The sequence below is a fragment of the Lethenteron reissneri genome, chromosome 65, assembly GCF_015708825.2.
Source record: "Lethenteron reissneri isolate LAM-NWPU_2019-01 chromosome 65, ASM1570882v1, whole genome shotgun sequence".
NCBI classification, from domain to species: Eukaryota; Metazoa; Chordata; class Hyperoartia; order Petromyzontiformes; family Petromyzontidae; genus Lethenteron; species Lethenteron reissneri.
The window spans coordinates 2,756,165-2,773,245 of NC_083843.1; positions in this window are offsets into that span (position 1 = coordinate 2,756,165).

The following is a 17,081-nucleotide window of genomic DNA, read 5'->3' on the forward strand; positions in this document are numbered from 1 at the left end:
GCAGGGGCTCGCGGCGGCCACGCCCAACCCAGAGAAAACTTCTGGCCGCTGTTTGTATCCTCCTACACCACACAAGCTAACGACACAATTAATATTACGAGGGGACAATGCACACACAGCACGCACACGAATAAGACTTTAAAAAAAGAATTGTCTTTGCGTTTCAAAAAGTGTTGCCATTTCGAGGTGGTGCGTTCAATATCAACTGATCGTGCAAAGCAGTTGCTGCCGTCGAGTTACATGAATAAGAAATGTTTTAGTCATTCATTTTCGTTAACTGCATAATCACGCCAATGAAGAAGTATGTTTAGTCATTCATTTTCGTTAATTGCATAATCGAGTTACATGAATTTATTGACGTATAGCTGCTTTCGCATAAGAGAGTGTCATGTGCTTGTTTAGAATTAAAATTGCTTAACACCAACTGTTCGAGTGCTTCTTTCCAAGTCCATGCAAAACTATCTTATTCTTGGAAACTGTATCCTGTGATGAGATCTGAAACTGGAGACCTAAAATAACATAAACACACTAAGATAATCGGTAAACGTTTAATCGATGATAATCGTGTTATCCTGATTGATATAACTCTGGATAAACGAAACTAAGCCTAATTATCACAACTGCACACATTAACATAATCGCAAGCATCCGTATAAATTACTACGATTATCTCCGCGATTATCATAATTTATGCATATAATTACACACATTATCATAATTTATGCATGTTAATACACACATTAACACAATTAATGCGATTTGCGCATTTTTCTGAAATTTATTAATTTTTATTATTTTTATCAAAATTTCATAATCCCAACACATACAACATAATGGGTGGTGTCGTCCGGGATCTCTCGCAGACAGTGTTTTGCATGGATGATGGAATGAATAACTACGTGTTAACTAGAATATCGGGATCAAACATTGCATTGTGATTGTAAACGGGCGTGAAACAAAAAAAAAACGCCCTCTGAGGTTAAAACCCAGAATAGCAGGTTGAAACAAAGAGTGGAATTAAGATAATATCGTATCGAACCAATTGCATCCTGTGATAAATGGTGCTAGAGGTACGCACACTGAATCGGAAAATAACAGGATAGCTCGAGTCAAACTGACCACACTCTGTGAGATAACTGTTTTATATGCACTCTGAAAGAAAAGGTCAAAGTAACGCCACACTTGAGATGCTAGGATTAAGAATAATTTTTGAATGGGTTACGGGAATCTGGGAGCTCGTATTAAAACGTACCGACCAATCTGTTACAAAGCAGTACAGTCAGAGAGACATATGGGAAGGGAGCTGTATCGAAAACACGAACACACCTCGGGGGAAACTAATTGACTGGATAAAATGTAACGAAGGCGAACACGATGCAAAAACTGCAGAGAAGGCAGGACAGGACTCATGCCTTCTCACACAGGCATACAGACAGGGATTGTGGAATGAGGAAAAATTTGGAAAGGAAACGGGAGAGAAATCGTCTCTAATAAACGAGGAGAAATGTCCTCACACCCTCGAGAGGGAGGAGAAATCAATGCTCGCGAGACCAGCGAAACTCACAGACGTTGATCCACAGAAAAAATATGGAAGTAACATTAAATCACACTCTTGGGTACGTGGACAGAGTCCAGGGACTTATCGCACAAAAGTTAAAGTAAAGTCGCCAAGACATGCTTCACTAAGGGCAGAGGCAAAAACTGAAGGGAAATGGCAACACGAGCGACACGGCACAGAGCGCACACACAAAAAATGCACGCCGCTTAATCACGCCCGACACAGCACAGACCAAAGTGACAGATTGCCTGATGATAACTTGTTTGATGATGATGCTGACGGCGATCAACTTTCGGAATTCTTATTCAACAGTAAAACCCTTAAATTGATGGACAAGGCTCTAGTCAGAATTCCCGATTTTGATCCACACAATACGTCCATGGATATACACACACATATCGCAACAGTGGAAGAGGAGGCAATGATTAGAGGGCTGAGGAGACGGGATGAAAAAGCGAGTTTGTTGAAACGGAGCTTACATAAAGAATCCATACCATGGGTAAAGTCACTACCACACAAGGTTAGAAATGATTTTAAACAACTGAGCCTGGCAGTGATTCGGAAGTTTGGAGAATATTCGACACTCACTGAGGGGTTTTATGCTGTAAAATCGATGACCCAGGGCATGGACCAAGATCCACGTGACTACCTTTTACAATTTAAAAGAGCGTATTACGCAGGCGATGTGAATCAATACCACGAAGGAGATAAAATGTTCAAAATTATGTTTTTTGAATCCTTGAGCCCAGAGATTACAGAAAGGGTGAGAATGGTTTTGAATCCGGAAACCGCATCCTTACGCCGCATAGAGAGCAAGGCGTACATGGCATGGTTATACAGAGCTAAGAATCATAATTCGGGTCCAGAACACAGGGAGAGGGAGGAGCAAACACGCACGCACCCGTGGCAAAATAAACCAGAGAGAGGTTGGCACGAGAATGAGAGCGGCACAAAGCCGAACATTCAGGAGAATCGCAGAATGTGGAGGCCAAGGGCAGAATCATATCAACACCCCATGCCCCGACATACGCAAGGTCAAAATTACCCACAAAGATGGCGAAGTAACGATCCAGGAAAAATTTGGCACCCAAATGGGAGAAACACTGGGCCAAAAATGTACGAGAATCGCAGGAGGGAGAGGTTCAGAGCAGAACCATATCAACACCCCATGCCACGACACACGCAAGGTCGAAATTACCCACAAAGATGGCGAGATAACCATCTAGCGAGAAGGTGGTACACAGACAGCGGAGGTATGCAGGCGAACATTCAGGAGAATCGCAGGATGGGAGGTCAAACACAATCAGTCCAATTACGACCACGCACGCTGAAGTTTTGTTAAACCCTGAGCTCAATGGGAAATACAAGCAGGCTGCAAGTGACAGGGCGAACAAATACCGCCACGACAGGGAAACATTAAAAGCATGCGATGCGGTAGGAAACACGAGCAGTGCTCTTGTAAAGGACGCGCGGATCGAATACAAGGACAGGGCTGCATTGAAGCGTGATCGGACGGTAGATAACAGACAGATAGGAAAACTGGATCGCCCGGAAAAAGGTAAAGCCACCCAGAACGTCGCAAGAGCGCGCGATGGTGGGGCAGAGAGAGCGAACACAGAGACACGCCCTGAGGAGTGCAGGCGCGAGCCTTTGAATGAAAAATATCCAAGGGAAACCAAAATTAAGGTGGATCGGAGTGCTGGAATGGAGACGAATGTCCATGACGTATCGGGAATGGTGTTGAAATCCAACCCACTCGGAAAAACCAAAAGGGCAACATTACGAGGCACGGAATTAAATCGACACACTGACTCGGCAAATGTGCATGTAATCGCAGAGAGAGCGAATGCCATTGATGACGGAGTACAGAAGTTGGTTGTGTGCGCGAATTCTGATTATGTGCAGCACAATTTTACACCACACATTCCCACGACGCGATAGAGTGAGAGGGGAAATTACAAAAACGAACCGGAAAACCGTGATCGAATGATCAAAGTGATAAGTGGTAAACCAGACACTCGGAACTTGGTAAAAAGATTGCAAGGATGTAACAGGAGGAAAATAGCGCAAAAATGCGTTAGAAACCGCTACCTAGCGTTTCCCAGGATTTAACAAAAACAAAAAAATTAATATCCGCCGTAGTTATGATGGTTGAGAATCGATGTAACTTGTGGTGTTGATGTTTAACGTTTTGTTGTATTTTCCTTGCTTATTTCAAATGTAACCATGTTAAGATTGTGATACATATGCGCGCGCTTTGGAAGGAATGCGTTATGGATTAGTACCGATGTTTAACGTTGTGTTTTATTTCTTTGCTTATTTCAAATGTAACCATGTTAAGATTGTGATACATACGCGCGCGTTGTGAGAAATAACCGCCGAGAGTGAGGGCGGCTTATGGATTCATAACACAAAAAAAGGGCATTTACTTGGTTTGAAAATTCGCCAGTGGCCAAATCGACCCCTGATAATTTTCAAAAGGGCGGATTGTTGTGTCTATACCATTTTTTTTATTAAGAACAATTAAAAAATATATATATTTATTATATTTTTATTTTATCTATATATCTTTTTGTTTGTATTAAACAATGAAAACAACTCACTTCTCCTCATAAAATGATAAGAATTCGGTCACAGAGAGGTCATAGACATCCAGATGGACAAAAAGATGTATGGACTAGCCTCCCAAGACATCTGGAGATGTACAGATAAGGTGCAGAGTAAATAACGGTTGAAACTTCGCGTTTTCTTAACGTTTTCCTTACCGAAAAGTAGAAACTTAACAAAGATAATTAACCAACAAACAATAATATTTTTATTATTAGTATATGTTTCCTAGCTACACGACCTTCCTAAAAACTAAAGAGTACGAATTCCAGAAAGCTTAAGTGGAAACATAGTTACGCTTAACCTCAGGACATTAAAATATAACTCAGAATAAAACACCAATCTCTGGAGAACTAAACTTGGCGAAGCCCCAAAATAATAATGTGACGAGGATCATTACGAATATTCATTAAACATAGACGAATGATAACCCCGATACTAAGACCGAAGGAACTCATAAAATATAATTCAAGAATAAATGTAACACACAGGACCACATAAATGTATTGCAAACATCTCCTCAGCCACCTTTGTCTTCCAGCGGGGTCTGGCAAGCAAGGAGGGAGCAAAAAGGTCACAGGGGGGGGGGGGGGTTTGTGCTGATATTGTTTGTTTTCTCTCGCAAGAGACGCGGAGAGAGGAGAGGGGAGTCACGTTTTGAGTTAGGCACGGGCGCACACAGCGAACAGGCAGTCTGGGTTGAGTCGTGCTCAGTCTCGCAACTCGGCGTGCGACGCGGTGTTGCGACGGGGCTCGCAAGAGAGGTGTGGCAGTCGTGCCTCGAGGAGAGATGGGACGACGAGGGGTCGTTATGGTGACAGTCTGAGGGCAGTGTGGGTTGAGCCGTGCTCAGTCTCGCAACTCGGCGTGCGACGCGGTGTTGCGACGGGGCTCGCAAGAGAGGTGTGGCAGTCGTGCCTCGAGGAGAGATGGGACGACGAGACATCGTTAAAGTGACAGTCTGAGAGCAGTCTGTCCGAGTCGCGCTCAGTCTCGCAACTCGGCTTGCGACGCAGCGTTGCGACGGGGGCTCGCAAGAGAGCTGGGGCGGTTGTGCCTCGAGAAGTGATGGAACGAGGAGGAGTCGTTCGAGTCGCAGAAGTTTGAGTTCAACCTGGGTCGGGGCTGGGTTTCAGCCGTGCTCCGGCTGGCGGAGCGTCGTGAGGAAACGAAACACCGATGCCGATAGCAGGTGTCGCTTCTCGCAGAACGAAGTTAAGTGCGAGTGAAGCTGGCAGCTGCACGAACAAGGGAAGCACAGAGCAGAGAGAGTGACGACAAGCAATTAACCTGTAAAAGGGCGGAGATCGCCAAGCGTCGACCAAGCGTGCAAAGCAGAGAGCGCGAAGCAGTGGAGAAAGCCTGGTCAAACGGCTGTGAGGAAGAGGACAGCGCCGTGTGTTTGAGGGCACACCTACCAAAGACCAGTGTAAACAGACAAGACGTCACCGGGCGTCACCGAGCGTCGTGCCAACTCGTCATCTAGCAGTGGAGAGAGAGAGAGCGCACAAAGCAGAGACACGCCGAGCGAGGGAGCAAGCAGGGGCTCGCGGCGGCCACGCCCAACCCAGAGAAAACTTCTGGCCGCTGTTTGTATCCTCCTACACCAAACAAGCTAACGACACAATTAATATTACGAGGGGACAACGCACACACAGCACGCACACGAATAAGACTTTAAAAAAAGAATTGTCTTTGCGTTTCAAAAAGTGTTGCCATTTCGAGGTGGTGCGTTCAATATCAACTGATCGTGCAAAGCAGTTGCTGCCGTCGAGTTACGTGAATAAGAACTGTTTTAGTCATTCATTTTCGTTAACTGCATAATCACGCCAATGAAGAAGTATTTTTAGTCATTCATTTTCGTTAATTGCATAATCGAGTTACATGAATTTATTGACGTATACCTGCTTTCGCATAAGAGAGTGTCATGTGCTTGTTTAGAATTAAAATTGCTTAACACCAACTGTTCGAGTGCTTCTTTCCAAGTCCATGCAAAACTATCTTATTCTTGAAAACTGTATCCTGTGATGAGAGACCTAAAATAACATAAACACACTAAGATAATCGGTAAACGTTTAATCGATGATAATCGTGTTATCCTGATTGATATAACTCTGGATAAACGAAACTAAGCCTAATTATCACAACTGCACACATTAACATAATCGCAAGCATCCGTATAAATTACTACGATTATCTCCGCGATTATCATAATTTATGCATATAATTACACATATTATCATAATTTATGCATGTTAATACACACATTAACATAATTAATGCGATTTGCGCATTTTTTGGAACATTATTACTTTTTATTATTTTTTATCAAAATTTCATAATCCCAACACATATAACAGTGCCTATGTTTGTCTCTCTCTATGTATCTCTGTGATATCTGTCTGCTTATATGTCTGTTTATATGTCTCTGGTTCTGTGTTTTATCTCTCTCTCAAATTTAGCATTCTCAGGAAGAACGTAATCGACCAGGTAGGGTGTTGACTGTTATGGTATCCGACTCTCTGTTGTATTACATTACATTTCTAAGTATACTAGATTTGTGTTTCTATTTCATTTATACCTGATGATGATTGCTTGTGTTGCAATCGAAACATCGTATGCTAGTATTTAATTTATTATTTTCTCTTTATACGTGACTTTACCGAAAGAACCAAAGAGTAATTCCTGCAGTCACGAAAGCTCCAAATTAAGTTTTAGGTACATGGATGACACTTTGGTCATCTGGCCACATGGCCGGCCTGCTCTAGACCAATTCCTCGACCACATCAATTCCATACACCCAGCCATCAGATTTACCATGGAAGTCGAAAAAGATGGCAAGCTACCCTGTTTGGATGTCCTAATAAAAAAGAGACCTGATGGTTCAATGAGCCACTTTGTCTACAGGAAAGCTACCCATACGGATGCTTACCTGAAACCGGATTCCCACCACCATCCATCCCAGAAGAATTCCCTTCTCAAGACTCTACACCATGGAGCATCTCTGACCAGGAACACATTGCCAGTGAACTCAAGCACGTACACGAAGCTCGTAAGGCTAATGGTTACTCCGACTACACAATCCGCAAAGCCATCACTCTAACCATGAAGAAAGACCCTCTTGAGGAGCCATTCAAATCCATCATCTTACCCTACATTGCGGGGATCACAAAAAAGATCTCCAAAATCTTGAAAAAACACAAGATCCAGGTCCAGTTCAACACATTACATAAAATCCGTGATCTGGTTCCGCCTCTAAAAGATGTGATTCCGGACATACAGTACCCTGGCGTCTCCAGACTGAGTTGCCTCTGTGGTAGTAGTTACATTGGAGAAACCAAACGACATGTCTCGGACCGCATCCGTGAGTACAAAGCAGACCTAAAACACGGTAGGACCAACACCTCGGCCGTGGCAGATCACTGTTATAATTCAGTGGGCTCACATTTCATTGACTTTTCAAAGACAGAGGTTCTCTGCAAGTCATCTGGCTACCATGAGAGATTCGTTCATGAGGCTATCCACATATACAAACACAGAGACAATTTCATCCGAGAAGATGGATTCTGACTTAGCAATCATTGGAAGGATTTGATAAACCATTTCGGGTCTTAATTGATTGTGTTCACGCTTATGGTGACTTTCAGACCGCATTCCATTCTCTTCCTCTCCCCCCTCCTCTTTTCCGAACATAGATGGACTCGTCCATTTGAAAAACTGCCAAATCGCTGTCCGTGGTGCTGACGTTAAGAAAAAACCGCCACTTTTTTCATATTTTCTTCCTGTGGATTTCACACCTGATTATGATTGCTTGTGTTGCAGTCGAAACGTCGTGAGAATTTTATTGTTTACTATTTTTATTATTTTATTGTTTCCCTTCTACGTGACTTTACCGAAAGAACCAATAATATTATAAATGTATTAGACATGAAATTTGTTATAAATATTATTTTCTAATATTATTTTATTAAAACTATTACGTAAATAATAGCATTTATTTAATTATTAACTTATTCATAAATTACTCACTTTATTAAAATTATAAAACCCGCTGAGGTCGTGACAGGTTTCTTTTGTTTCATTCCTTTTGCTCTGTGGCCCCGGCACCGTTCCCGTGCTGCTCTGATGTGCACTGATGCCCACTTCGGTGAGAGCGATTATGGCACGCAGACTGAAGATCGATTGAAGATGACAAATGCGAGTCCCTTCATGTCCAGTAAATGTCTCGTTACTTGAACAAATATGTAAAACCTTACCCATGGCTCGAAGAGTATCCTGAAGCTCATTAAATAACTTAACAATTATGATTGGAATCTCAGCTCCACCGTAACGAAGAATGAAAGCCGTCAATGCTCCCCACATTTCCGCTTTCAACTGAGGAAGCTTCAAATCTTGATGATGCTCCCAGCACGTGGAGAGAACCTCACAGACATCGAGCTGATCAACAAAGGGCAGAACCTGAAAGCGCATCGGAGAGAGGCACAACACATAATCTGCACACCGCATTCTGACGTGCACGCCGCTCACCAATCCCAGCGCCACAGTCCAGGCCCAACCTTGCGTAACTTCCGAGATCTGTGGAAAAAAAATCGGCGACTTTCCGAGTTGATTTGGCCACAGCCTCTTTTGAAATCTCCCGTGCACTTTCATTGTTCAGTACGCGCCGCGAATCCCTGCGGTGGAGTGGCAGCGCCCTCGCGTGGCGCGCGCCGACACCGCTCCAGGCAGCGCAGGGACCCAAACGGCGTCTGGGAATCGATCGCGATTCGTGACTCGGTCCGCAACTCTGGACCAGTGCCGGCAGTAAAACAACTGAACCCCACGTGACCCCCAACATCCCCATCTCCCCCACCCCCTAGGGGTCCCTCCTCTCGCGTGACAACCCCCCCCACCTCACGCCCCTTCCCTAGCACCCCCTCCCCAACCCCAAACCCTACCCCTCCCCCTACCCCGCCTCCTACCCCTACTCCTCCCACTATTCCTCCCCCTATCATTCCCAATACCCCTCCCCTACGCCTCCCCATACCCCACCTCCTATCCCTCCCCCTACCCCTCCCCCTATTCCTTCCCCTTCCCCTACCCCTCTCCCTACCCTTCCCCCTACCCCGCCTCCAAACCCAGGGCGCCCCCCCCCCTCCTCGCACCCCACTTCATGTGCTGGTCTCTGATTGGTGAGGGCTGGGCCAGGCCTTGTGCTCGTCACTGGGTAGGTGACAGTCAGCTGCTCGCTCAGCGGATCCCGCCGTGCAGTCCATCGCTCCGCTCAGCCAGGCCGTTCGCTCGCTCAACGCAACGCGTCGTGTTAGAGGCATCCTGGACTACGGCAATGGTGTGAAGGAGCGACGTCAGTGGCGCGAGTTCACGTTGAGACGTCTCCACGTGGGGTCTCCTCGTGATGGGAGCGCCACGGTGTCCGCGTCTCTGCCGCTCGGGGCTGGGCTGCCACCCGGCGTGGGGAGCGGTGGCGCAGCGGTTAGCGGCGCGCTGCGCTACCAACCCGGGCCGACCAAGTTGGATTCCTGCTCACGGCCGCCAACGCCGGTGACGAATGATCTGAACAACCGGTCCTGGGCCTCCCCTAGGTCGACTTGGCCTCAAATGTGTACCTGGCGTGGTGTGTAGTAAACATCGCCACTAGGGAGACAAAGGCGGCCGGGCGTGGTGCTGGCCACCTCCACCCACGTGTTCCACAGTGCCGGCCTTCATAGGTGCTGCTACTCACTAACAGCACTTGTCCTAATTCTGTTAAGGCTACACGGGGGATCTTTGTCGTTGTCTCCGCTAGTCAGCGCTGTGCTGCCATCGAGTGATACAAAACGATCGATGTAAGTTGTTTTTTACCACCTTAAATGCCAGCAGCTGATTAATACAGAGGCTGGTTGCTATGGAGACGCACGCCTCAGTCACTATGCATGGGGACGTGCGTGGTGACGTCACCACGCACAACACGTGACAATCAGTGACGACTTCAGCACTCACCGGTTGTGTGTTGGAGAGTGAACCCACTACAACGTTGACGATTTGAGTTCCGTGACGTTCCGCTGGTGACTACAACAACAAGCAGCTGCATCGGGCGTTTTGCCAGGCAAGGCCCACTGAGCTATGCGGCTATTTTATAGTTCTACTCACAGAAGCGACCTCGCCACACGTGATGAAAGCTCAATGAAGTGGCCTATTGCATAGAATTTTATAGAAGCCAAATACTCATAATTCTAAATGTGGAGGTCAAATCGGAAAAATCCACGCGACCACGGGGATAGAGAGACACGGAAACTCCAAATATACAGCAGGCGTCAGGGCCGGGATCGAACCCACGACCTCCTGTACACCAGGCGAGGTAGTTAACATTTCCTAGCTGCCGTGGCGCTTTGATGTGGAATGATGCTCTGAGCCTCGTGTCAGTGTCTTGTGAACCATGATACTTCTCATCCTAGTGTCACCTTTTAATTGGCCGTTGGTATCCTGAACAGAAATAAAATAATTATACATTAAACTTATGAAGATAACATATGGAGCAGGCGGATGGAGAACCCACTCCGTAAGTGTAGCGTTGACAGTGGAATGCAAGCACTGAGCACGCTTCACGACCATCTTGATAAACACCGCGTGATGGAACCCGGCTTGTGACGAAGCATTTTGAAGGCGAGGGTCACGCTAGGGGCTGCGAGGTGGCCAGATGGCGCCACATGGAGCAGGTTCGTGACGCCCTCCTTGACGCGCTTCGCCTTCGTCTCCGCGACGCTCCCTCTGCGGTCGCGACGCTGAGACGCCGTTGTGGGCAGCAGGGGGCAGTGCAGCGACATCCATGGCTGTCCCTGCACTGTGAGAGGCTCCCAACGTCTGTCCACGCGTAGCGTCTTCACAACCCGCGCTGAGCAGCGTGGCAAAGTACGGTCAAATAACTCCCATAACCCGCACGGCATAGGGTGGCCTCTGTCCGTGTACGCATCTACGTACATACGTGTGTTGAACTTCTTTCGAACTGTACGTAGCCAACCGTGCTAATCGGAGGTGCATGAGTCCAGGGGTGGGTTGACAATAATAACAACTACGATGAGTTCAACTTGTAGCACGCCGCACGTTAAGTCGCTCGCTCTCGTGCAGAGAGGACGACCTCAGAGGCGCCAGGAGGGAGGATCCACAGACGAGGAGCGGGATAGGCAGCAGCCAGGCGGCGGCGAGGAGCCCGGCACCAGCAACGATTGCCCCGAGCTCTGCGCTCCTCCTCTGCAAATTAAAGTGGCGTCGGGCAATTTTTAATGGGGACGCAAATTTTCTGGTGGGATAACGGAGAACTCGGAAGGAAATTCACGGATGGGAGTAGTGGAAGGGAGTTGAGGGAAGGGAGGGAGGGGTCAGAGTGGAAGGAGGGCAGAGAGGGAGGAAGGGAGCAGAGGAAAGGGATGGAGCGACGGGAGAGGAGGGAGAGAGGGGAGACAATCTATCCCACACAGACGGAATAGATCTCCATTCCGAGGGGCCAGTGGCCGGACTTGTGTGGGGAATGTAATCAGAATAAAATATACAAATATTCTTAATGATTTATTAATTAATTAAAATATTTTATCACCTCCAATGTGTACGCTCCATTGCTTATTAACGCTCTCTGTTGTCATGAAGTCCCCATCCATAAATTCAGCATCACCCAAAGATTCTTCATCACCTTTCTCCCCCCATTTGTATTTTTTTTGGACCCAGCCCCAAGCGGTGCCAATGGAGGATCACGCAGCAACATCGCACCAGCACCACGGTGCGTCACGTGGCACCGTCTAGCTACTACCACTACCACACCGCTGGTCATCGCACTACGACACATTTATTTCTAAATATATACACACGTATATTTATATATATATTTGTCAAAAATTTAGTTACGTATTTATATAAATATGAATTAATGTATAAATGTGTATAAATAAAATATATTTGAAAAATATAGGTAAATATATATTTATATATATTTAAATATATATATACAAACATATATACAGTACACATGTATTTATATTTTATGTAATTCTATTTATATTTTGTTATATATTCATACCATTAGATACGTTTTATAAGATTGTTAATTACATGTAAATATATTTCGCAATAGATATTTACATGTAAATTAATATTTATACCTAAATATACGCATCTATATGACAACATATCAACATATTCATATGAAACTAGAAACATATATTTCGAAATATATTTATATAAAAATTAATATTTTTACATAAATATAAGCATCTAAAAAAAACATAATATACAGTTCATATGTACAAATATAATATGTATGAGTGTATAAATAAATTAATAATTGTTGCCCTTATCCGGAATTTGCGTGCGGCGTGTTGACAAAAAGCCTGGTGACGACTTTTATTGTTAGTTTCCAGTCCCTGTCACTGTGTGAAGTTCACACGTGGTGGTGGTGGTGGTTGTGGTGGTTGTTGTGGTGATGTTGTTGTGGTGGTTGTGGTGGTAGTTGCGGTGGTAGTTGTGGTGGTGGTTGTTGTGGTGGTTGTGGTAGTTGTTGTGCTGGTTGTTGTGGTGGTTGTGGTGGTTGTGGTGATGGTTGTGGTGATGGTTGTGGTGGTGGTTGTGGTGGTGGTTGTGGTGGTTGTGGTGGTGGTTGTGGTGGTTGTGGTGATAGTTGTGGTGGTTGTGGTGGTGGTTGTGGTGGTGGTTGTGGTGGGGGTTGTGGTGGTAGTGGTTGTGGTGGTTGTAGTGGTTGTGGTGATGGTTGTGGTGGTGGTTGTGGTGGTGGTTGTGGTAGTTTTTGTGGTGGTTGTTGTGGTGGTTGTGGTGATGGTTGTGGTGGTGGTTGTGGTGGTGGTTGTGGTGGTTGTGGTGGTTGTGGTGGTGATTGTGGTAGTGGTTGTTGTGATAGTTGTTGTGGTGGTTGTTGTGGTGGTTGTGGTGGTGGTTGTTGTGGTTGTGATGGTTGTTGTGGTGGTTGTTGTGGTGGTTGTGGTAATTGTTGTGGTGGTTGTTGTGGTGGTTGTGGTGATGGTTGTGGTGATGGTTGTGGTGGTGGTTGTGGTTGTGGTGGTTGTGGTAATTGTTGTGGTGGTTGTGGTGGTTGTGGTCGTTGTTGTGGTGGTGGTTGTTGTGGTTGTGGTGATGGTTGTGGTGTTGGTTGTGATGGTGATGGTTGTTGTGGTGATTGTTGTGGTGGTGCTGGTTGTGGTGATTGTATTGGTGGTGGTTGTGGTGGTTGTGGTGGTGGTTGTGGAGGTGGTTTTTATGGTGGTTGTGGTGGTGGTGGTTGTGGTGGTTGTGGTTATGGATGTTGTGGTAGTTGTTGGGGCAGTTGGGGTTGGTTGTGGTGGTTGTGGTAATAGTTGTGGTGGTTGTGGTGATAGTTGTGGTGGTTGTGGTGGTGGTTGTGGTGGTGGTTGTGGTAGTTGTGGTGGTTGTGGTGGTAGTGGTTGTGGTGGTTGTAGTGGTTGTGGTGATGGTTGTGGTGGTGGTTGTTGTGGTAGTTGTTGTGGTGGTTGTTGTGGTGGTTGTGGTGATAGTTGTGGTGGTGGTTGTGGTGGTGGTTGTGGTGGTTGTGGTGGTTGTGGTGGTGATTGTGGTGGTTGTTGTGATAGTTGTGGTGGTGGTTGTTGTGGTGGTTGTGGTGGTGGTTGTTGTGGTTGTGATGGTTGTGGTGGTAGTTGTTGTGGTGGTTGTGGTAATTGTTGTGGTGGTTGTTGTGGTGGTTGTGGTGGTGGTTGTGGTGATAGTTGTGGTGGTGGTTGAGGTAATTGTTGTGGTGGTTGTGGTAATTGTTGTGGTGGTTGTGGTGGTTGTGGTCGTTGTTGTGGTGGTGGTTGTTGTGGTTGTGGTGATGGTTGTGGTGTTGGTTGTGATGGTGATGGTTGTTGTGGTGATTGTTGTGGTGGTGCTGGTTGTGGTGATTGTATTGGTGGTGGTTGTGGTGATTGTGGTGGTTGTGGTGGTGGTTGTGGAGGTGGTTTTTATGGTGGTTGTGGTGGTGGTGGTTGTGGTGGTTGTGGTTATGGATGTTGTGGTAGTTGTTGGGGCAGTTGGGGTTGGTTGTGGTGGTTGTGGTGATGGTTGTGGTGGTGGTGGTTGTGGTGGTTGTGGTGGTTTTTGTTGTGGTGGTTGTGGTGGTGGTTGTGGTGGTGGTTGTGGTGGTGGTTGTGGTGGTAGTGGTTGTGCTGGTTGTTGTGGTGGTGATTGTGGTGGTGGTTGTTGTGGTAGTAGTGATGGTTGTTGTGGTGGTAGTGATTGTTGTGGTGGTGGTTGTGGTGGTGGGTGTGGTGGTGGTGGTTGTGGTGGTGGTTCTGGTGGTTGTGGTGGTTGTTGTGGTTGTTTTGGTCGTGGTGGTTGTGTTGGTTGTTATTGTGGTGGATGTGGTGGTTGTGGTTGTGGTGGTAGTGGTGATGATTGTGGTGGTTGTGGTGATTGTGGTGGTGGTTGTGGTGATTGTGGTGGTTGTTGTGGTCGTGGTGGTGATGGATATTGTTGTGGTGGTCGTGGTGGTTGTGGTGGTGGTGATTGTGGTGGTGGTTGTGGTAGTGGTGATGATTGTGGTGGTTGTGGTGGTGGTTGCGTTGGTGGTGGTGAAGGTGATGATTGTGTTGGTGGTTGTGATTGTGGTGGTCGTTGTATTGGTTGTGGTGGTATTTGTTGTGGTTTTGGTCATAGTGGTTGCGGTGGTGGTTGTGGTGGTTGTGGTTGTGGTGCTGGTTGTTGTGGTGGTTGTGGTGTTGATAGTTGTTGTGGTGGTGATTGTCGTTATGGTGGTGGTTGTGATGGTTGTGATTTTGGTGTTTGTGGTGGTTGTGGTGGTTGTTGTTGTGGTGGTTGTGGTGGTTGTGGTGGTGGTTGTAGTGGTAGTGGTTGTGGTGGTTGTTGTGGTGGTGGTTGTAGTGGTGGTTGTGGTGGTGGTGATTGTTGTGGTGATGGTGGTTGTTGTGGTTGTGGTGGTTGTGATGGTTGTCGTGGTGGTGATGGTTGTTGTGGTGGTAGTAATGGTTGTGGTAGTGGTTGTTGTGGTGGTGGTTGTGGTGGTGGTTGTGGTGTTGGTGGTTGTGGTGGTTGTGGTGGTTGTGGTGGTTGTTGTGGTCGTGGTTGTGGTGGTGATGGATATTGTTGAGGTGGTCGTGGTGGTTGTGGTGGTGGTTGTGGTAGTGGTGATGATTGTGGTGGTTGTCGTGGTGGTTGTGTTAGTGGCGGTTGTGGTGGTGGTGATGATTGAGGTGGTGGTTGTGATTGTGGTGGTGGTTGTGATGGTTGCGGTGGTGGTAATGGTTGTTGTGGTGGTTGTTGTGGTGGTGATTGTGGTCGTGGTTGTGGTGGTTGTATTGGTTGTGGTGGTGTTTGCGGTGGTGGTTAAAGTGGTTATGGTCATAGTGGTTGTGGTTGTTGTGGTGGTTGTTGTGGTGGTGATGGATGTTGATGTGGTGGTTATGGTGGTGGTTGTTGTGATGGTTTTGGTGGTGGTGATGATTGTGGTGGTTGTGGTGGTGATCATTGTGGTGGTTGTAGTGGTGGTTGTGGTTGTTGTGGTGGTGGTTGTGGTGTTGATAGTTGTTGTAGTGGTGATTGTAGTTATGGTGGTGGTTGTGGTGGTGGTTGTGGTGTTGATAGTTGTTGTGGTGGTGATTGTGGTGATTGTTGTGGTGGTGGTTTTTGTGGTGGTGATGGTTGTTGTTGTGGTGGTTGTTGTGGCGGTGGTTGTTGTTGTAATGGTGATGGTTGTGGTGGTGATGCGTGTGGTAGTGGTTGTGTGTGGTTGTTGTTGTTGCTGATCTACCGCCTTCTGCTGTCGAGCACCACGTTGGGGGAGCGTGCGTGGTGACGTCACCGCGTTGAGGGAGAGCGTGCATTGTGACGTCACCACGTTGGTGGCGAGCGTGCGTGGTGACGTCACCACGTTGGGGGAGCGTGCGTTGTGACGTCACCACGACCATGACGCAGCAGCAGACAACTTGAACAGCTCGGACATTGTTGGCGCCTTTTGTGTTTGGCGCCATCTCTTTATTTGTTAATTAATTTGTAGTTTAAATTTGCTTGGCAGTGGCTGTGTAGAGGATTTGGTCCTCGTGATTAATTAATGAACAGCGTTGCGGGATTCAGTGAGCACGAATGACGCTGTACACAACTACATTGTTGTTGTTGTTTGTGTTCTGTATTTTTATTGTAAAATCGACGATACAAGCGTTACAATGCCACTGTCCTACGCGTACATTTATACTTTTTTAAATTAATATTATTATTGATGTTTCGTCTCTCCCACAACCCATGACACCACCAGTGTATAAACATCCCAGTTCACCATTGCTAATCACTGTGTAGTGGTGATACGCGCTGGGGTAGGCATCGTGTGCCGGCGCGTAATGATTGGCTGTGTATGTGGTGACGCGCGCTGACGGTGGAGGATCAGGGGTCAGCGCGGGGTCGTGGGTTACGGGGTACTGATTGGCTGTGTGCCGGTGACGCACTGAGAGGGAGTGATCAAATGGCAGCGCGGTGTGATTGGTGGAGTAGTGTTAACACGCGCTGGGGAAAACGGATCGTAGAGAGAGCGCGTCGTGATTGGTTAACTAAGGAGCGATGCTCACGTCGACGTCCGCATCAGCTCCGTCTCCCGTGAGCAGGGGCTATAAAAGGGGATACACACAGGCGTAAGGGCAGTATGTAACCAGCGAAGACTGAAGACGGGGATGAAGAGATAGAGCCCTAGGGTACCTAGTCCCGCTGTCCTAACGGGACCGGGACTCTGTCTAACCCAGAGGCGAATGCAGTGTGTGTAGCCAGAGGCATAGGGTCTACACGAGTTAAGGGAAGTGTGTGTAGCCAGAGGCATAGGGTCTACACGAGTTAAGGGAAGTGTGTGTAGCCAGAGGCATAGGGTCTACACGATTTAAGTGGAGTGTATAGTGAGAAGAAGAGAGACCACACGTTGTAT